Source organism: Aedes aegypti, chromosome 3 (assembly GCF_002204515.2).
Source record: "Aedes aegypti strain LVP_AGWG chromosome 3, AaegL5.0 Primary Assembly, whole genome shotgun sequence".
NCBI lineage: Eukaryota > Metazoa > Arthropoda > Insecta > Diptera > Culicidae > Aedes > Aedes aegypti.
Window position 1 is genome coordinate 154,686,935 of NC_035109.1, and position 22,346 is coordinate 154,709,280.

The window sequence follows — 22,346 nt, forward strand, 5'->3', positions numbered from 1 at the left end:
GCAATAGGGTAATTTGTCCATTATTGCGGTATACCCTATTATTGCGGTAAAAGAATTAAATCCTCATTATTTTTCGAGAGTTTTTGAGTTCTTCTTTATTGATGATCACGAAAGCAAATAATATTCCTTAGCTAGCTTAGCTTAGACTGACTACACATATCAATGGTTGCTATTCCGTGATTGACCGAAGTCAGTGAAAATGCACAATGAATCAACTAGAAGTTCGGCTGGGATTGGCCATAATCTTCTTCAGTGTGCATAATTCAGTGCCTCTATTTATACAGGGTCAATAACGGCGCCGGCCACGTCCTTGCAGTCAGGTGGGATTGGGGGAAGGAATGTTAGTGTGTAACCTTTGCTATTTGGAGACCGTGTTTGCCTCTGCATCTCCGCAAAGGTTACTGGGAGGGATGTTTGTTAATGGGGAGGATCGTTGGGTCACAGGATTCACTTTGATAAGCGATTAGACCATGATAAACGATTATTTGTGAGATATAAACATACTTAGAAATGTAAAATTTTCGATTGACATGAAAAATTTTCAAGTCTGAGAAAATAATGCCGTTACTTGAGGTGACGAACCATTCAAAGTTTGTCGAACAAATAGCTAAAAGCAACATTCTTACAGGATATTTTACTCAAATTGAAAAAAAAAATATCAATTGGCTAGACCATCACATAATATTCTTATGCCGACACTTACAGTGGCGAACCATTCAAAGTTTTTTGAATAAAATGAACGTTTTGCAAGTCTACACTTCTAGCACAGACCAAACCATTCAAAGCATTTTTTTATGTATAAAAATAAAGGTAAGTGATTTAATACAAAAAATATAATACAATAAAGTTATGAATAAGAGTTTATGCCGACACTTACAGTGACGAACCATTCATAGTTAGTTGAAAAATCATATTTATGTAACAATTAAATGTGCGGTCATACATATTTTATAGACTTGAAAAAAAAAGCATGAAACGAGCTCACCGATTGATTCTTCATCCTTGATAGAGCAGCCACAATCCACTTTCAGCTTCACTCGTGTGCTCGGCCATATAAAAGCACTCAGAAAAAAAACGCGTCACCTGAGAGGAAAAAAAACTGACGACTTCTCGGACTTTCTCGACGCACTGCCCGGCAGAAAAGAACGCGTCACCCGAGAGGGAAAAAACTGACGACTTCTCGGGCGTTCTCGATGCACTGTTCGGACTTTCTCGACGCACTGCCCGGCAGAAAAGAACGCGTCACCCGAGAGGGAAAAAAACTGACGACTTCTCGGACTTTCTCGACGCACTGCCCGGCCGAAAAGAACGCGTCATCCTAGAGGGAAAAAACTGACGACTTCTCGGACTTTCTCGACGCACTGCCCGGCAGAAAAGAACGCGTCACCCGAGAGGGAAAAAACTGACGACTTCTCGGGCGTTCTCGATGCACTCCACGAAAGCAAATAATATTCCCTAGCAAAAACAATTTTGATCGTTATAAGAATAGTTTTAAATGATGCATCAAGGAGAACCTATCTTTTTAATCGGTGCTTATATCTACGGAACGAATTTCATAAGCGTGATTTTTTAAGCATAGAATCAAAACACTTACATGTAGCAGGTATATCAGTTCATGAGTATGTACTCACATGATAGACGTTGAATGTTGAAGAAAAATTCTATATTTTTGATAAAAAATTTGCCTATTATTGCGGTATCTGTATATCACACTTGAAAATTCGAAATTTCAGTAGTCAATAGGCAAAATACGTAAATACTTAGGTTTTAGATACTGAATGCGATTTAATCTTTAACACCGTGCACAGATCCTCCATAATAGGACGAATATCCTAGTGTTTCACAGATCTGTTCCTTTTTTTTCTCAAGAATAGCTTTATGTAAGATTTGGAAATCAAAGTATCATGAATGTTAGGTACTCCTGGATTATTTTGTGAAAGATAATATGTAGGAAAGTTTTTTTTTGTCGTTGTTAAGGGAGATTTCTTTTTACGAAAACGATGTTTGGACTCTGTTGGTTAAGGTATTTTAATGATTTTTTTTTGCAAAAAAACAGGGTCTAAAAGGTAATCTCCAAACTACATTCTTAAAGAATATCTACAAAAAATAAGCCACAGACTAAGAACTGGAACTTAAACATCATACAAAAAATACTTCGAAAACTCCACAAATTGCGCTTAAGGTGAAGATGAATCGAAGCCAAAGTTCAAATTTTCAAGAGCACGGATCTTGAGAACCAAACATCCGTTCGAGCTGAAAATGCGTTTGCTACAACTCCCATAGCAGAGCTCGAGGCCCTTTTCGACGTTGCGCCACTACACATACATCTTAAACAATTAGCACTTTCTTGCTCTTACCGTTTATGGGTACTGGATCTACTGGAGAAAAATCCAGTGAATCGTAGATCTACACACACTTCGTTGTTTCCACTTTTGGTGAATTGGGACAAAATTGTCCTTGTTCCAAGTGATCTCACAATTGCTTGTCACTTTCCTTACAGGACATCTACCACACAATTCCCTTCACGGGAAGAGTGAACGTCTGGCCATTTGGAAAAAAGTATATCAAACAATATAGTATGTTACACTGATGGCTCCCTTCTTGAAAGTAGAGCTGGTGCAGGTGTATATTCTCGTGAGCTAAGGCTGAATCAGTTTTACTCACTTGGTAGACACTGAACCGTTTTTCAGGCGGAAATATTTGCTCTTAAGTGTGGAGTGCTATCAGCAATAATTGGGTAAAGTCATATACTTTTGTTCAGATAGTCAGGCTGCTATAAAAGCTCTTGCTTCGGCCAACTCAAGGTCGGTTTGTACCAAACTCTCCGTTACAGATGCAGTTCAGTCAAAAATTTGGTGCGACCCGCGGGCCGGATTCATTTTTGCCTTTATCTGCATCGCTAGCAAAGAAATTGATACAAATTTGTTTTTTTTATACATTGATCAATCAGATATAATACCAAGCTTTCATTTGAGGTACAAATATCTCAGATCGGACCATTATTGCGAACGCGGCTACCAATTTTGTCAAAAAAGAGCCATCATTTCCAGCGATGGAAGATTAGCCAGGTACCCATACAAGGTTTACAGAGTTGACTGAATTCAGTTTCTCAATTTGAGTTCGATATGCAATAACAAGCTTCGACCTTGAGTTGGCCGAAGCAAGAGCTTTTATAGCAGCCTGACTATCTTAACAAAAGTATATGACTTTACCCAATTATTGCTGATAGCACTTTCGTCAAAATTGAGTCGGAAAAAGCAGGAAAAAAACACCAAGTCAAATTGTCCCATAATGAAAAGCAACCGCATATCAGTCTCACTAAAGATTTCCGTATTGTGTAACACAAAAATGAACCGTATTTTGAACATCTTTATATTTTTCTTAGAAAGCTATCGAGGTGAAAAGCAAATTGTGAAAATTTCATTTAGATTAGAACATGTTTCAATCCTCTGGAATTTTTTTATATTCGATTCACGGCAGTATAGCCCGTAAAAATGAGGAGTCAGATTTCCTATTTGTAATCTTATTGAATACGTCTTCCTCTTCATGATACTTATTACAGTCATCGCTCCATGAGTCGATGTTCCATTACTCGATATCGACTCATGGAATCATACTAAAAATATAAAATCATGGTTACTATGATGGTCCCTTCAAACAGCTTTCCAAAGAAAAGCAGTTCCAGGACACGATATTTCTATGTGTCGATGGTCACTTCAATATCGACGCATGGAGGTTTGGCTGTATATTATAATGAAAAGAATTCGTTTCTTATTACCGTTTTGTCCAAAATATAACTAATATTACGAACAAATTTTAAACTCATAGTTTTTGCATCAAAAATTGCCTTATGTATGATCTTTCAAATGCCAACAAAGATTTCATAATTTCTCACTTAAATTTGATTTAGTTTGTTTTAATACTTCAAAATGACAAGAATTACAAATTTGTTATGCTAAGCAAAACTGTGTATTATCCTCTAAAAATAGTTGCGTGTTTACCGTTGCGGCGATTTGGGCCCTAGGGATGGGACAGCCTACTGATCTTGAGCTAGATCATATTGTGTTGCTTTTGAGCAACTCTGGATAACTCAACTCAATCGTCGTCATGTTTACATAGCAACCTCATATGTTTGGTTGTTTGTATCGCAGTGAAAATTTCGTATCGTATCATATGCAGCCTTTGTTGAATGCTTTCAATCAGAATTGCAAGGTATTATGTGAGTTATCATCCAACGAAATGAGCAATTATTCAATTGCAGTGGCGTGAAAAATCTGACACTGATTTATTGTTGGTGTTTCCCTCGCATCATCGCGTTGATGTTAAAGTTCTCGCCAAAAAGCGAATGAGAATTAATATATTTTACCGTGGGATAAAAGTGTGTCAGGTATACTTGTTGGTTTTTGGGATCCTTTTACCAATTATTTGATATAAGAAAGTGTTACTTTTCATATACTTCTTAAACGTAGTTAGCTATTTTCATATATGAACCAAGGACGAAATGTTTATATTTATTTTTAGACATGCATGAATTCAAACGAAGTGCAGGATACTAATAAATCTATTCGCCAATGTCGAAGAAATCACTGGGATTGGCCTCATCCTTTTGGCTACACCTCACACTTTTTTGAACATTTAAACAATATCAACCCCATTTTCCGTAATAATAATCAAATACCCCGAAAATCAAACAGCAGGAAAAGTGGATTTGATTATTTCTGAGCAAATGTGAGTAACTCCGAGTTTGCTCGATGCGCATAGCTTGCTCAGAGCAAAGCTGTCGCCCTTTTTGTTTGGGCCCCAGAACTTGTGATCTTAAAACTAGTAAGGCACTGTCCACAAATTACGTAACGCTCTTGGGGAAGGGAAGGGTAGGCTCACACAAAAACAAGTTTTTTTATACAAGAAGCGTTACAGAGAGGAGGGGTGTGAAAGGGATCAACAAATTTCAATTTAAAAGCTGAATTTCAAATGGACGCTGCCTAATTACAAAATGAGATCGGCTCCGTAATGCATTATAGCGCTTGAGCCTTTATAAAATAATTAGTTATGGTAATTCTTCGTAATATTGAATGATTGTATTATTTGGAAACATTCCAAAACAGCTTCCGGTATTGAAATACTCCGTTAATGTATTAAAATTGAAAGATTTTGACGGTTCAAAAGGGTGTAATAAAAATTTCGATCAACGATTTTTTTTTTTAAATCTGCCCAGAGGTGTAGAATAAGTGTATAAACTATCTGGCGTTTAAAGTTTCGATGGATATTTTTTATTTGATAATAACAGTGAATGAAGCACCGTGGAATAACATCTCTGAAGACATTATACGTCTAAAATCAACGGGAACAGCTGCTAAATTGTCGATTCGTACCATTGAGCCAGCTACAGTTTTTAAGATTAAGATAAATTGTACATGCATTGATCATCCTGTGCACTGCTACTGCATATTTGCAACATTCGACTAAACTACGCATTGAGTAAATGGAATACCAAATGCGCATTTTATGGCAGTATCGAAAACAAAACTAAAATTTCTAAAAATTACCAAGAACTCAAAAGTGCTTATTTCAGCTTTAAATAAATTTTGTACAGTAGATATCGCATATGGTGGATAGTCATTAAATAATTCTGATGTAAATTTCATTGCTGTAATGTAGTCTACAAAGCTAATGCATAATCTATATGTGACTGTTATGCGATTATACTTACCAATGTGATAAAACAACTTGGTTTTTTTTCGAATTTTATAGAACAATCTCACAGATTTCAGTAAGTTAATTGATAGAATTTATCAATTGGTGACTGTCCACTCTAATTTATCAAAAATGTCGAAGCCTGCCTCTCAGCTCAGCTGTTCTTATGTGCACTTCCACTGTGATTAACTGAGAGCTTTATTTGCAAATTGAGCATTTTTGCATTCCTATATCGTGTGGCAGGTACAAAAATACTCTATGGCCTAGGAAGTCGAGAAAATTTCCAACCTGAAAAGATCCTCAACTGCTGGGGTTCGAACCTACGATCATCAGCTTGGTCTTGCTGAATAGCTGAGCCTTCACCGCTACGGTTACCTGGACGCTATCCAGGATGGATAACTGTTAATATATTTTTCAATTTACATTTCACTACAATTAACTCTCCCTTACTTGATATTGAAGGGACCGTCGAGTTAGGGAGGTATCGAGTTACACAACACAAAATCAGTGTAATTGCTATCCAAGGGATCATCGAGTTAGTCATGAAAACCAATTTTTATTATGGTTCTCTAACTCGATATCGAGATACCGAATACAGAGTAAGGGAGAGTTAGCTGTATATTTAATTAATAATTTTCGTTTTTACGTCATTTGTCCAGTTATTGGAATGTTGTCATTTTTAGTCACTATTGGGTCACTATTGGCCTCCACCAACTTTGATATATTGAAAAATCATGATCATAAATAAAATAGAAGGCCACGGCCTTACGTATATCAACATAGCTTGTTTGGCTTAAATTTAAATTCTGACCTATTTAATAGGATGCCCAAGATAACACCGTTTTTCGTTATACCTACACTCTATAGTGGACACAGATCCACTCGATATGCATCACTATCAAACAGCCCATACATTGTTTAGAGATAACGCCAGGCTTCTCTCAAATATAAGACGGTAATATTATTGTCATTCCTTAGATAACATTGTCAGATATGCACGAATGGTTTTTAATAGTTAGAACTGAACCTATGTCTAAACAAACATTTTACTATATGTTTTGCATAAGCTACTTGTATGCAGTATTGCTACTCGTATATTCCAAGGCAGCCGAGTGGTTAGAGTCCTTGGCTACAAAGCAAAGCCATGCTGAATGTGTCAGAGTTAAGAAGGTCTTCGGTAAATGCCAGCGAACCTTTGGTAAAACTCGGGGCTTCAAACCCAAGTATGACAAATGGATTTACACAACTGTTGTTTGACCAATGCTAACATATGGATGTCTTGTGTGGTGGCGAAGTGAGAACAATCCAATCAAAATTGGACCAGCTCCAAAGGATGTGCTTGATGGCGATGTCTTGTGCGTTCTCTATCTACGACTCGCACTGCAGCACTCGAGACTTTTTTCGACGTTGCGCCACTACACATACTTCTTGAACAAGAAGCACTTTCTTGCTCTTACCGTTAGTGGGTACTGGATTTACTAGAGAAAAATCCTTTGAATCGCTTTGAACTTTTCGTGTGTAAGTTCGGAGAAAATTATCTTTGTTCCAAGTGATCTCAGGATTGCTTGTTACTTTCCTCACTGGACATTTTCCACACAATTCACTTTACGGGACCAGTAGACGTCTGGATATTTGGAAAAAAGTATATCAAACAATATTGTGTGTAACACTGATGGCTCTCTTCTTGAAGAAAGACCTGTTGTCTATTCTCGTGAGCTAAGGCTGAATCAGTTTTACTCCATAGGTAGACACTGTGCTGTTTTTGGAGTCTGGTTATCGCAAGTCGAGCTCAAATTGAGGCAGTGAATTTAGTGAATTTAACTTTGTGAATCTTGTTTGGGTACCTAGCCGTTCTTCTATCGTTGGAAAAGAATGGGGTGAGAGGTAGTTCGCAATGGAGCATCTGGCCCTGAGGCAGCTATTCCCATTTTGAAGTTTTAGATCTGAAGCCTCGATCAATTCTTGAGCGGCAAGTCAGCTCAAACAATACTGGAGCCGTGTCGTCAAACAAAATTGTACACTACTCAGTCATCTACAGGGGTGGCAACGAATTTAACAAATCTGTCAAAGCAGAATTGCAGTCTCTTGAATCTCTTGCCTGACCACTGCTGACTATTATTACAGAAACGAAATTTCAACAATTCAAATAATGCTCATATGACATAGTTTAGTCCACAGTTATCATCGCAATAACATCTTTCAATTGTCTTGGACTGATAACTGCACCTAGCGACTGCATGGAAATCTCACCTTTCATCGGCAGGGACAGAGAGGAAACTGATAGCAGTATAGCACAACGGAGCAGCAGGTTTACGAATTATCACATCGTCCGAAAATCCACGTCCCGCCTATCATCATCAGCTGTGCGGCTCCAATTCCGCTCAAAAGACAGGTTTGATTGTTGCCCAGCAACAGTGTCACCGAAAAACCGTTCAAGATTCGATAGACGATGTTTATGCACGCCTAAATATGCGCTAATTGACCAATCTGCGAGATGATAAATATAACAACTATAAGGTTGCTCTAGGTCTGTTAAGATCAAGAACGCACATATTTCAGCACTAGGTTGTGATAAGCGAGTTGCATTATATCATGAATCACTACCGTCTACCAATTGTTACGTAACAGTCCATAGCACCCTCAAGTGCACCATACAACTAAAGGTCATCAACTATCGTTTGATGACCTACAGCTAAGCTAACGTTATAGTTAGTTGCTGAGAAACTCGATTGAACCAATAAACAAAAAGTGCGAACGCGAAAAAACAGACACCGCATTGCAACACCTCGAAAACAACAATACACCAATCGCAATACACTCTCAAAAATAATTCCTTCGCTGATTACAACAGGTGAGGAGCCGATTTTTATCATCTAGAAGCCCGATTAAGCCACTTACAATGTGTGCGGCGAAGATGGCGTTGCTCCGAGGCGAGGTGATATCTAGTTCCGAAAGAAGGCCTACTGAGACACTAAGCTACTACTGGAAGCTGAAAAAAGCCGCGCCGACGATTGAACGTCCGTTCCGCGAAGCAGGCCGCGAATGACTACCGTCGTCGTTGGCGGTAGGAAATTTTGTTTCGGATTTTGCTCGCGGCGCGGCGGCGGCGATGGCGCAAACATGTGTTGTTTTGAAATTTCAGTCACCAAACCGTGATTATTGAGGCGCTAGGCGTATGGGTGCGGCGCGCACTGAACTGGTCTGGCGTAAGTTTAACACATGGAACGAAGTGTGCGACTGTATTGGCACATTCTGGAAATGGTTTCACTTTTTTTCGCACTAATCGTGGGTGCAATTTCGCATATGCTCTTCAAAAATGTGTATTAAGGATGTATATTATTTATTATGTAGTATAGGATGTATTTTAGTGTTTAAGAAGTAATCGTCATAATGATGGTTAAGTCTACAGTAATACATATAAGATATTTTTTTATTTGAATAAGATTACCGTATTATAAGCAAAACATCCTCTACAATTCTAATTGGTGGTGTGATTAGATTGCGCTGGCTAACCTATATTTTCGCTACAAGTCGAATCTTGATGTATTTGGTGATGCATTTCTTGACAAATGTGTGAGTTTATACATGTAGGTTGCATTTTAAATGACTCATATTCATTCATTTCCAGTAGTTTGCAAACTTTAGCATTTCAGCAGGAATTCCTGAGATCTCAACAGCTGAATCTAAACTAACGAAAAAAGGTAAGATTTTGCAGTTTTTATTAAAAATCGTCGAATCTGTATAATTCTACGGTATTACAGTAATTTAGATAACCAAACTATTTAACTGTTTTGAGCTTGAGAAATTCGTAAAATGAGTTTAAACATTGTATTCATTTGCTATATCTACCTCAGGCCTGCCCAACCTTTTTGGCTCTTTTTTGACAAAATTAGTAGCCGCGTTCGCAATAATGGTCCGATCTGGGATATTTGTACCTCAAATGAAAGCTTGGTATTATATCTGATTGATCAATGTATAAAAAAAATCAAATTTGAATCAATTTCTTTGCTAGCGATGCAGACAAAGGCAAAAATCAATCCGGCCCGCGGGCTGCACCAATTTTTTTTGACTGAACTGCATCTGTAACGGAGAGTTTGGTATAAAGTCAAATTTTTATACATGGATTCGTCAGATATAATATCAAGCTTTAATTTGAGGTACAAATTTCTCAGATCGGACCATTATTGCGAACGCGGCTTCCAATTTTATCAAAAAAGAGCCAAAAAGGTTGGGCAGGCCTGATCTACCTGTTAGGCAACACTTTCATCTTAATTTAGTTATACTAAATTATGTTATTATTAATATTTGGTTAACAATATATGACATTTCATCAGCTGTAGCAGCTCAGAATTTCTACAGGATGATTGAGTTCACCTGCTTGCTTAAGTTGTCTTGTTTTTCACTTTTGTTGCACGGGAAATATTTCTGTAGTAAAATTACTATTTTAGCTGACTACGCCCATTCTTAAAACTAACATGGAATTTCAGAACATATTACCATGTTTATAGTACATCCCACCACATTACTGGTACATTTGACAGAAACCATTTCTGATCATTTCGACTACAGACATGGTTAAACCCAGCGCATTGCTGATCTGCTGAAAATTGTCGGTGCGAGCGCTTAAGGGGGCAGGATCCGTCATTGATTTGGGAAATTTCAAAAGCAGTTTTTTCGTTTAAAATCAAGAAAATTTTCAGGAAAATGTGTTCACTGTATTGTATTCTCCAGTTGAAACACAGTGAACACATTTTCATCGAATAATTTTGAGTTTTGAAAAGAAAAACTGCTTTTGAAGTTTCGATGATGACGATGATTACGATGACGGAGCGTTGAGCGTTAAGTTAACCCCCTTGTTGCGATATAATTTCGTGGCTAAGTGGGAACAAAGGTTCCTGTCAAACTGAAATGTCATGCGAAAGAGTTTAAAGAAGGAAAAGACAAAAATCACCTGAAGTGATCAGTTCATTATCTATAGTGTGAGAAAGCAGAGAAGCAGAAGTTGTTATCCACTGAAGTAATTTAGATCCGGCATAGCCGAAGCCAGATACTTGTCGAACGAGAGTTAGGGTTACATAGATTGACTGAGAAATTTTAAATTAGTACTAAAGAGTGAAAAATATCGAACTTAATAAATCTTTTCTAGTTTTAGCTTATCCATCAAATTTGACATCTTCCGATTTGCTTAAAGAAGGTCAGCCTCTGAATCTACAAACACTCCCCTTCGGCAACACCCCTAAAATGGTAGTTTTTACAACATCTTTTTTTGCTTGTGCCTATATATTTAACCATCACAGTAAATATTGTTTTATTATATATTTACCTTTTATTGAATTGCTCGCAATTTTTTTTTTTAGCTTCTTCATCAATGGGAGCTGTTTCGGTTATAAAATAAAAGCGCTTGCAAGAACGTAGCCAGGTGTGAAAAGAGGAGTGAGTGTATTGCATTGTTCATTTTGGCGAAATATTAATGTATCTGAATGTGCCCATTTTTGCAACTCCTGCTTCCATTTGTGCAAGTGCTCATGTTATGCTATGTAAATAGAAAAACAAAAAATGGAACAATAATTTCACTTTTAAATGACGTAAAAGAGGCACAAACTCTAATTAGAATGCCGAATTTCAGCTTAATTTAATAGAGATTTGCACAGCCTAGTAGTGAAAACACAAATTTCACAAGATCGCTGAAAAAAAAATCCAATCTTGCTTCGTTACTAAGCAGCTTTGCTGAATTTAAAATTTAGGACACCCAAGAGCAACACAGAAAAAAATATTTAAATTTCAATGTAGCGTGAACAGCAGAGTATAGTGAAAATAAATCAAATTCATCTATTGTTACAGCATCACGTTTAATTTTCAACTAAAGATGCTTGAATGTAACATGATTGTGTAAATTTGAAGTGCATTCGATTGAAAAATAAGCGATTTGTCGTTGACATTTCAGTTTATTTTGATGCTCCAAATATGTGCTACTGAAGTTTACAACATGTTTTTAGCTGTAAAGCAATAGACTTAAGTCCTAAATTTCATATATTTTTATTCAGATGATTTTTTTCTTCAATTAAATTCGATTAAATCAATACATTCACCAAAGGTGTTTTCGATAATAATCAAAGCATTACATAGTTCCCCATCCTCATAAATTTCTACTGATAATGCTTTTGAATAATTCAGAAAAAAAAACGAAACCTTTGGGAAAAACTTACTGGTTACTGTTCATATTCTAAAAATTATCTTAACCTTAAACAAGAAGAATAAAAAAAAACAACGATTAAGTTTTGAACAATCGTTGAAATTTTCTATTTTGGTTCAAAAATTACTGTTCACAGACGACAAAGGGGAAACAATAAGAAAATTACTTCTATCCCTTAGTTTAATCCTTCTTAATACGAAGTGTGTTCCTAAAAATAATCGTTTTTTATATATTTCCTTACAACCTTACTTCAGTTTTTATTCATAAGAATCGATTCTAAGATTAAACTCATGCCCATCTGCTTAATAGGGGAAGTGATGGTAAAATGAACACCGTGCCTTCTACCAAGAGAAAACAAATTTCAATGATTTTTTATCACGCACGGATGATTAACAACATGAATCGGATTGTTCGGGTTAATGCGGAGGTCAATTGAAGTGAAAATATCAACGAAAACTAAGATTTTAGAATACCACATTTGAAAATCGAAACTGACGTAACTTTTAGCTCGAAGGTGTTGAGGTTTTTCAGTGAGGTTAATATCGTTATGATATGATGACAAATCTGATACTTTTGGATTTCTTTTGAATGGGTTACAATCTTCAACAGATATATTTTCGGGAATACAATTAAAATTTTCAAAAATATTTATTTTGCTCATGTTATTTGCATGGTGCTCATTTTACCACCAACAGCTGTCCATTTTACCCACATAGTGCAGGTAAAATGAACATTTGCATCGCGTCTTGCTAGCAATAAAAACAAGTTAAAATTTAGCTTTTTTAGTCTGAATTCATGTTGCTGCTATAGAAAATAACCCTATTTATGATGTTGTGCGATAGAACTCTACAAATTCCCCGTTTTTATATCAGAAACAAGATAATATCCTTAAGGTGTTCATTTTACCACCCCTTCCCCTACTCTGATACTTCACAAACACAAGCATTCTATGCCTCAAATCCGTATTTCAGCACCTTGAGTTAACCACAGCTCCAAATAATCCACTACCCTGAATTCTATTTCTCTGATATCGTGTCAATCATGCTAACAGTTATATGGTGGTGAAGAATTCGGGGTAATGGATAAATGATGAATCAGTGCGCATCGTACCGGGGGTGACCCATTTCGCATAAAGACGTTTCTCATACGGAAGTTTGGCATAATGGGAGTTTCAGATCGACTCATGGAAATTTAAGTGTATTGGAGTAATATAATCATAGTGGCAATATTTTTCATAAACACCAAAATATACCTCTCTGAAATTTTGACATCCGTTTTATCTAGTATTGTTCTATGTTGCCTGAAAATTTGAGCTTCCGATTTTTTTGCGCGGTAAAAAAAATGCACTATTTTTTAAGTTTTTCATTATTTATTAATTTTTATGCGTCGTAATAATCATTTTTTTTCAACTAAAGTTTCTGTTTGTTATATTTTTATCAGCAAAAAATATTACATGACATGATTCTTAAGAAAAATATCAAACACGGTGAAAAAAAATCGGAAAGGGCTTTGTCAAGAATATTATTTAGTTCACTTTAACAAAAGTGACCTAAATAATATTGAAGGTTTACGAAAAGCAAGGCTTATGTTCGATGTCCGTGTGACATGGGAACATTTCCAGAAACCTGGAGGAAATTACCAGAACTCCACTCAGTGCCGTCGGTGCCAAAAGTGGGGTCATGGAACTAAAAATTGCCGCATGGATGCTAAATTCATGATTTGCGGAGGTTCTTCTCCGCAAAAGGGCTTCTGTCATGTGAAGAAAGATACCAAAAAGTTTGTATGCGCAAATTGCGGAGGCAATCATAAGTCTAACTTTTGGGATTTCCTTTCGCGTAGGTGAGTTGTCACGACTCGTACCGGGCAGATGAACGGTATCGAAAACTAACGACTAACGACGAAAACTAACGACTAACTAAGGACTAACGATTCGAAACTCGGATCATGGAACTGTAATTTCTTGGGAAGTACCCGCATTCTTTCCGAATTATTGAGGGTCCGCAAGTTCGACATCGTAGCGCTGCAGGAGGTTTGCTGGAAAAGGTCGACGGTAAATACGTATAAGGATGGTTATACCATCTACCAGAGCTGCGGCAACATACATGAGCTGGGCACAGCTTTTATCGTTATGGGCGAAATGCAGAGGCACGTGATTGGGTGGTGGCCATTCGACAACAGAATGTGCAAGTTGAGGATCAAAGGCCGTTTCTTCAATATCAGCATAATCAACGCAGTGACGAAGGACGCTTTCTACGCGCACCAGGAACGTGAATACGACGGCTGCCCAAGCCATGATGTCAAAATCGTTATCGGAGATCTCAACGCTCAGGCTGGCCAGGAGGAGGAATTTAGACCGATTATAGGGAAGTTCAGCGCTCACCAACTTACGAACGAAAACGGCCTTAGACTGATTGATTTCGCCGCCTTCAAAAACATGGCCATACGTAGTACCTACTTCCAGCACAGCCTCCCGTATCGGTACACCTGGAGATCACCCCAACAGACTGAATCGCAAATCGACCACGTTTTAATTGATGAAAGACACTTCTAGGACATTATCGACGTCAGAACCTATCGCGGCGCAAACATCGATTCGGACCACTACCTAGTGACGGTTAAAGTGCGGCAACGACCCTCCGTTGTGAACAACATTCGGTACCGATGCCCGCCACGGTTCAATCTGGAACGACTCAAGGTACCCGAAGTCGCAACTGATTAAGCGCAAAGCCTTGAAGCAGCGTTACCGGAAGAGGGAGAGCTCACCGAAGCCCCTCTTGAGGACTGCTGGAGTAGTCTCAAAGCAGCCATAAACAACGCAGCGGAAGGTGCCATTGGGTTCGTGGAAGCAAATCGACGGAACGGTTGGTTCGACGAGGAGTGTCAGACGGTTTTGGACGAGAAGAATGCAGCGCGGGTGATAATGCTGCAGCAAGCAACCCGTCAAAACGTGGAACGATACAAACAGAAGCGAAGGCAGCAAACCCATCTATTCCGGGATAAAAAGCGCCGCCTGGAAGAGTTGAAGTGCGAAGAGATGGAGCAGCTGTATCGTCCTCAAGAAACACGTAAGTTCTACAAGAAACTCAATGTATCCCGCAAAGGCTTTGTGCCACGAGCCGAAATGTTCCGGGATAAGGATGGAGGTATCTTGACGGATGAACGTGAGGTGATTGAAAGGTGAAAGCAGCACTACGATGGACACCTAAACGGCGCAGAGGAGGAAGATCAAGACAGCAGGAGGAATGGCTTCATCAGTACGGCGGATGAGGGAGACGTGCCAACTCCCACAATAGGCGAAGTTAAGGATGCTATCAAACAGCTCAAGAACAACAAAGCAGCTGGAAAGGATGGTATTGGAGCGGAACTTATCAAAATGGGCCCGGACAGGTTGGCCACTTGTCTGCACCGATTGATAGCCAGGATCTGGGATACAGAACAGCTACCATCTTCCGCCGTCTATCGCCACTGGCAAGCAGATTTGTGGGAAGTTATCAAGCCGGTTTTGTGGACGGGCGATCGACGACAGACCAAATCTTTATGTTGCATCAGATCCTCCATAAGTGTCGCGAATATCAAGTCCCTACGCATTATTCATCGATTTCAAAGCGACCTATGATACCATCGACCGCGAAGAGCTATGGAATATTATGGACGAGAATGGTTTTCCCGGGAAACTGATTAGACTGACCAAAGCAACAATGGATAGTGTTCAGTGCTGTGTGAAGATATTGGGTGCATTGCAACACGCAAAGAACTTCGACAAGGCGATGGTCCTTCCTGCATTCTGTTCAATATTGCGCTAGAAGGTGTTGTGAAACGGGCGGGCACGATCTTCAATAAATCCAGCCAGTTCATCTGCTTTGCTGACGACGTGGACATTGTCGCAAGAACGTTCCAGGTGGTTTCTGAACAGTATACCAGGCTGAAACGAGAAGCAGATCGGGTTGGATTGAAGCTAAATACGTGGAAGACGAAATATCTGCTGGCTGGAGGAACCGAGCGCGATAGAGCTCGCATTGGCAGACACGTGATGATCGACGGGGATGAGTTCGAGGTGGTGGACGAATTTGTCTACCTCGGATCATTGATAACATCGGATAACAACTGCAGCAGAGAAATTCGAAGACGTATCATTACCGGAAGTCGTGCTTACTACGGACTCCACAAGACCTTGCGGTCTGGTAAACTTCACTTCCGTACTAAATGTACCATGCACAAGACGCTGATAAGACCGGTAGTCCACGGCGGAGTATGTGAGAACGGCGTATGAAGGAGAAGAATGAACCACGAGCTTGCGCAATTCTACGGTGAACCCAGTATCACGAAAGTCGCCAAAGCTGGAAGGGTAGGATGGGCGGGACACGTTGTGAGAATGCCGGACAACAATCCCGCAAAATGGTGTTCACCTCAAATGCTCAAAGCTGAGTATCAGGTTCGGTTCCGGTAGGGACGTACGTTAGGGAAATGAAGAATAATAAGAAGAAGAGTATACGTAACCTTGTTTTTGATGGTAGCCTCTAAACTCGACATGTTGAGTGCTATCAACGTCAAAAATTAATTCTACTACTTAAAATCAAGATGGCGTTAAAATCCAAGATGGCCGCAAGATTTTATCACTCAAGATAATACTCTTATTCTTCCCTCGATTCAGATAAAACACCAACGATTGAAAACTTGTTCCTTTGTTGTGCAAAAAATAATGTTTGCATTGATTGCAGTCGCCATATACATCAAAATCGTAGAACATGATTTAGAAAATCGTTCATTTCATAGGGTACCTTTGCTCACCTAGTTTCTGTAGCCTATCTTACGCAATTTTTCCTCAGCTTTCTAATGGTGATCTCAGAACTCAAAACGAGTGGTGAAAAAACAATGTTTCTAACAAAATTCAAAATGACCGCCAAATTGTTTTTAACTTAAAATGAAAGCTATATCTTTTCTCTATACGATGCCACTAAGTTTGCTATGTGTTCCAAGGGAAGTATGTGACATATCTCGAGAATAAATACCCAAGATTTATCAAAAAATGGGCTTTTTCGCAAACTGTTCAGCTAGCTGGCGTACGAGCGGTCCACCAATTTGACAAAACCAAAAGGACCACCCTTAAGTTTTATCGAAAACTAGCGATTAATCACATAAAATTGGAATTCTAACGATGGGTGCCGATGGCGGCCTGGTTTCAGCGAGAATTGCTCAACGCAAAACATCGCTCATGGAATAGTTCACAAAGTAATTCCAATGGCAGAGTTTTATTTGATTAGTGCCCTTCAGGATATTTCTCAATTCAATACCCTGATAGTCCTACTTGTTTTTCCTCTTCTAAGAACCATTCTACCATTGATTTAGTCTTGCCGACTCTAGTCACATTTGTAGCCAACTGATTACTCACGCTGATTTAGATTCTGATCATGTCTCTGTTTCATTTAAAATATCCCAAGAAGCGATTCTCAATCCTATCAGCTCCACTTTCAATTATTTTCGACTGAAATACATATGAAACATACATCGATAGTAATTTTGATGTTAACATATTCTTGCAAACAAAACTTGATATTGGCAATGCTCTCGAAACTCTATCAAATTCCATCGGTGAATCAAAGGGCATTGCAATTCCAAAATGTGAAGTAAAATTCGAATCCGTGATTTTGGAAGATGATCTTATACTCTTGATCTGTCTCTAAAACATAAGGAGAAGGCAATTTCAACGCACTCGCGATCCTGCTATGAATATTATATGGTAGAATCTGTAAAAAGAAATAAAAAAGAGAAACAAAAATTTCAAAAAATAATTTCTTGATTGGACCTTGGCTCTAAGCCCGTTTGGAAATTATCAATAATTTTGAAAAAAAAAACCTGAATAGTCAATTCCGGCCTTCAAAGAGGAAAACAAATTATTTCTAACTTATTTCAAAAAAGCTCAAAAATTTTGCTGTGCAGTTCGAAAACGCGCACAATTTTAATTTAGACTTACTAGTCCAATTGAAAATCAAGTTACCCAGGATTTGAAAGCGTAATCAAGAGAACGTGTTCGAAAATTCCTGGGACACTGACGAGGAAGAATTGAGAACTATTATTTAAAAAAAAAAATCAAAAATATGAAAGCTCCTGGTGATTATGGAATTTTCTACATCCTCATCAAGAAACTTCCAGAAAGTAGCTTATTACACTGCGTAACAAAAATGACATTTTTGCGTGTCTCAAGGATCAAATTATGTGTCTCTAGTAGATTTGGGGTTGCTGAATCTGGTGCCATTTTCAGAAATGTTCCAGCACGTCACAATTTTTAGCTATAGGTCGCCAAAGTTGTATAAAACACTGGTTTTATTCATATTTACATGAAATTTAAGGTACAATTTATCAATTTTTTTTGTAATCTTATCCACCAAACATGCAAAATAGAACTTGAACTTTCATTTCAGACATAATTTGATTGAAATTGCGCGATTAAATTTTGATTGAACCGATTTTTTTAACATGCTTGCAGTCTCCATACAAAATTCTTCGTTTCTTCTATATGGCAAAATACAAAAATTCTCTAAACCATTAAACAATAACATTTCCTCATTGAAAGTATTACAAACTTTGATGATAAGTATTGTTATACACATAAAGTTTGAGTTCTGTGGCAATTTAAGCCAATATATTACCGTACAAGCTGGCAAACTTGCATGCAAGTTGGCTGAAATAGTCATTTTTAGCATTTTTAACAGTCAATATCTCAAAAACTAGACGTGCTATGATATTTCTGAAAACGGCAATGGATTTAGCAACCCTTAATTAAGTGAATAGCGGTATTTTGGTGCTGGAAACAAAAACGTGTTCCGCAGTGTTATTCTGAGTTGATATATTTAACAAATGTTTTCAATTGGCATATTTTCCTGACAACGCCCCCTTCATACAAATTTAGACTTTTTTGTATGAAAGGGCGAAAATTAGCGCAAATTTCTTGGGTGGCGAAGACTAGATCTTTACCCGACGAGACAAAAATCCTGCAGAAGCTTCTAGCTGTCGTCCAATCAGTTTGCTATCCGTAAACTTTTTGAAAAGATCATTTTGAGCAGAACGAAAATTGAATTTTTGCCAATGAACAGTTCGGATTCCGCCATGGACATTCGACCACTCATCAACTCTTACGTGTAACAAATTTGATCCGTGCCAACAAATCTGAAGGCTAAGTAGCCCGTCATTCGTTTTGGCAACAATGATGACTTTTCAGCTTGCATTTCAAAGTGAAAAAACTCAATCTTGTTAGTTAATATTGACTTGAAAAAGTATCACTGTACGCGCTAACATGCATAAAGTATGCTGATACTTTTTCAGCTGTGTCAGTGTAAAACCAACTGATTTTCTTTGATTCAAAATCGTGAGAAGAATTAGCAAATTTCAATGATGGCCTACTTCGCCTGAAGGCTATTCTACTGGTCTTGCTCTTCTAGACATAGAAAAAGCATTTGACAGAGTTTGGCAAGAAGGTTTGATTGTAAAATTAAAAAACTTTAATTTCCCAACATACATTGTTAGGATAATACAAAGCTATCTGTCAAATCAGAACTCTATGTCTGAAAGACTTTCGTAAGGGCTGGTGTTTCTCAAGGCAGCATTTTGGGACCAATATTATACAATATTTTCACATCTGACTTACCTGAGTTACCTCAGGGATGTCGAAAATCCTTGTTTGCTTATGACACAGGCCTCTCACAAAAGCACGAAGTCTGCGTGTCATCTGTAGTCGATTGCAAAAAAGTTTGGATATTTTTTTCTCATACTTTCGAAAATGGAAGATTTCTGTTAATGCTTCTTAAACTTAAATTATAATATTCCCACATAAATCAAGAGCTCTTTATTTGAAACCTTCAAGTAGACATGTTGACACAATGGGAAGGGTTCCAATAAATTGATCAGATGAAGTTTAGCATCTACGACACATCCCAACTAACATGAGTAGCTGAACAACAGTTTGTTCAATTGAAGTATGCTATAGAGTGCTTTGTTCAACTGTTATTCAGCAAAAATGTTTGTTGGGATGCTAGATAAAAATTAAACTTTCAAAAATCACATTGTCTTTATCCAGTCTTTATGAAGAGTTGACAGTATTTTTTTTACTTGAATCATAACAATTATTAGTTTAGGAGAACAGGGTTTCCATAAGGACCATACAAAATGCTCAACACGCACAATCTTCCATACCGTATTCATTTGACCACATGGTAAGACTCATGCTCGCACAGTGCAAATACAAGCCTGATTGATTTACCCTCCATGCATGTTCCTTGGTGTTCGTGTGCTTACAGACAATGATATTTTGTAATCATAAAGACGTTGTAGGGTTCCCCGAATCAAAACATTGCTACGTGCACAACACCAGCGCATTAAAAGCGGTTCCATGTTTATGCTAGCAGCCCAGCATACAACATTACTCCAGTCACGTTATGCAATGTTAGTTGGTAAATATCGATTTTCGTGGCCCTTTCAAAAGGTTTCTACCAAATTTCATAAGTCTTTGGAGATTTGTTAATCAATTTTAGTGATTTTAGTCATCTAAGATGGCTTACCTTCTAATACTTCTTTCAATGGGTTCGATAGCGTTGTATTCAATTATCGATTATATCCCCAAACAATTGAATCCGGTCGAAGGGTACCTCTTCTATGTTTCACAGTAGTTCACTTTCAAATACACTTCACTGGAATATTTCAATCCATAAGTACAGCACTATTGAAACAAGTAACACTGCTGACGCGACTGTCAATCGATAGATGACTTGAAAAATTGACAATAAAATTTCCACTGCTGACGAGCCATAATTTGTAATCGCAACTAGCTGGAACCGAACGCCTACTGCTCCGGAAAAAATGCTTCTAGTTACAGTGTGATATGCATTCGTTTTCGATAGTAGAGAAACAATATCACGCCTACTACGCCCGAATCGCACAACCGAACTCCAAAGTGTCTCGTCTGGTGTTCAAAAGAACGTCCCCAAAACAACACTCCACTCTGATGTGGTCTGCGTCCGATGGATGGAGGCGACGTCGCCGTTGTGCGAATGTCCGGTTACAGACAGGGATGCCAAGTCAATTTTTCAAATATCTGGAAGATTTTGAAAATTTGTCTGGAAAAGTCTGGATTTCCTATGTCGTACATGGCGAACCTTACAAATTATTTACAAAACGTTACAAATACATTGCACATTATATCTGGATCTTCCAGATTTTTGTAAAATGGGGCCTCAAAAATCTGGAATATTCCAGACAAATCTGGAAGGTTGGCAACGCTGGTTACAGAGTTGATGTATGGGCCAACAAACTCTCAATTTCGAGAAAGTCGCGATGAGAGAGGTGACGTCACCACCCGGGTACAGGAAAATTGCAAATGAATGTCAAATTCTACCATAAAAATTAAGTTTGTTACAGTCAACCCTCCATGAGTCGATATTGAAGGGACCATCGACTCATGGAAATATCGAGTCATAGAACAGCAATGCTATGGAAAGCCGTTTGAGGGGCCCATCATAGTAATCATGAAATTAGAGTTTTAGTATGGTTCCATGAGTCGATATCGAGTAATGGAACATCGACTCATGGAGGTTTAACTGTATCTGTTTCTTTGAAATAAGTTAAAATAACAAAAATAATAACTTTATATATTTACCATTATTGTAATAATGACTAAGTTATTCGAAACAAACAAATAAAAAATTTTGACGTTCTAACATTTTTCTTTAATAACAGCATTTCAATTGCAGTTCTGCTCTATCCCGGTGATGGTTTGTTTAGTAACTATGATTAGCCATTAGGCAATGTTTGATACATATTAGGTTTATACAGTTATTAAATATCAAAATAGTAACATATTTTACTATGATGATGAAATCTGTTATTTTTATGATATTTTAAGTTATTTAATATTTTTGTTCAAATAACAATTTTTACCATTAAATTGTAGCATATTATTATTTAGTAATTCGATGATTTCTAAGGATAACATATCAATAACTTTTTTGTTATTATAGCATGTTCTCCTATGTGATATTGAATAACATAATAATGGTTAAACTAGATATAATTACAAAAATTGTTCTTATTTTGTTATTCACCTCTACCTGGGCATCGCATCGCATCGCCTCATACATCGGATGATGTCGAGCGTGGTTTTCTAGTTGGTTTTTGCGGTCTGCTCTTATGTTTGCTTATGTTGTATGTATTATGCTCAGAGCAGCGTTGATTGTATTTTGGGGGCGCGCTTTCTCGTTGTATGACAGACACCGGCAGTAGAACACGTGAGCAAGGTGTGCGCAAGTTGTAGTGTATAATTTATTAGCAGTTCAGAGAGTTTTTGTTTGATTTTGGTTTTGAATGGATGTTACTTCTCATTCGTTGGGCATCCATCCAATGTATAAGAAGCAATTCAGTGTGTAAATGGCATAATTATGCAATTTTTGCACTTAGTAGGGCGAAGAACTAC

General features: G+C 37.8%; 1 protein-coding gene across 2 annotated transcripts in view; it reads right to left on the bottom strand.

Moving 5' to 3' along the window:
- Window positions 1-20,935, bottom strand: part of LOC5567322 (putative tricarboxylate transport protein, mitochondrial) — a 40,208-nt gene extending 19,273 nt beyond the window's left edge. Inside the window, exon 1 of one of the 2 annotated variants that reach the window (XM_021855594.1) lies at window positions 20,440-20,935. The gene's annotated coding sequence lies outside the window, so the exon portion shown is untranslated. Of the gene's footprint in view, window positions 1-8,592; window positions 8,751-20,439 lie in introns of those variants that run through there. The other variant, XM_001657298.2, reaches the window with a different exon arrangement.
- Window positions 20,936-22,346: the final 1,411 nt, after the last annotated feature.